This window comes from Pterocles gutturalis, unplaced genomic scaffold (genome assembly GCF_000699245.1).
Source record: "Pterocles gutturalis isolate BGI_N339 unplaced genomic scaffold, ASM69924v1 scaffold17270, whole genome shotgun sequence".
Taxonomy (NCBI): domain Eukaryota; kingdom Metazoa; phylum Chordata; class Aves; order Pterocliformes; family Pteroclidae; genus Pterocles; species Pterocles gutturalis.
The window spans coordinates 10,193-10,465 of NW_010141144.1; positions in this window are offsets into that span (position 1 = coordinate 10,193).

Sequence of the window (273 nt, forward strand, 5' to 3'; positions counted from 1 at the left end):
CTGGCTCAGTCTACATCTCGCGCTCCTCAACAGCTCGAAGGCGAATGGCAGCGATTGGGACAGTTCCTAACGAGGCACCGCGCCCCCAGAGCTCTGATCCCCCTGGGGGCTGCTTCGGGTAGAAACGGGATAAAAAAATCCCCCCACCAGCCCAGGCAAGAAGGCGTTGGTGGTTCTCACTGGAAAAGAGCCCCGAGGGCACCGGTCCCGCTGCCAGGGCGGCGCGGGGCTGCTCCCGCCGGGCCCTGAGGCGAGGCGCGCAGCGGACTACAG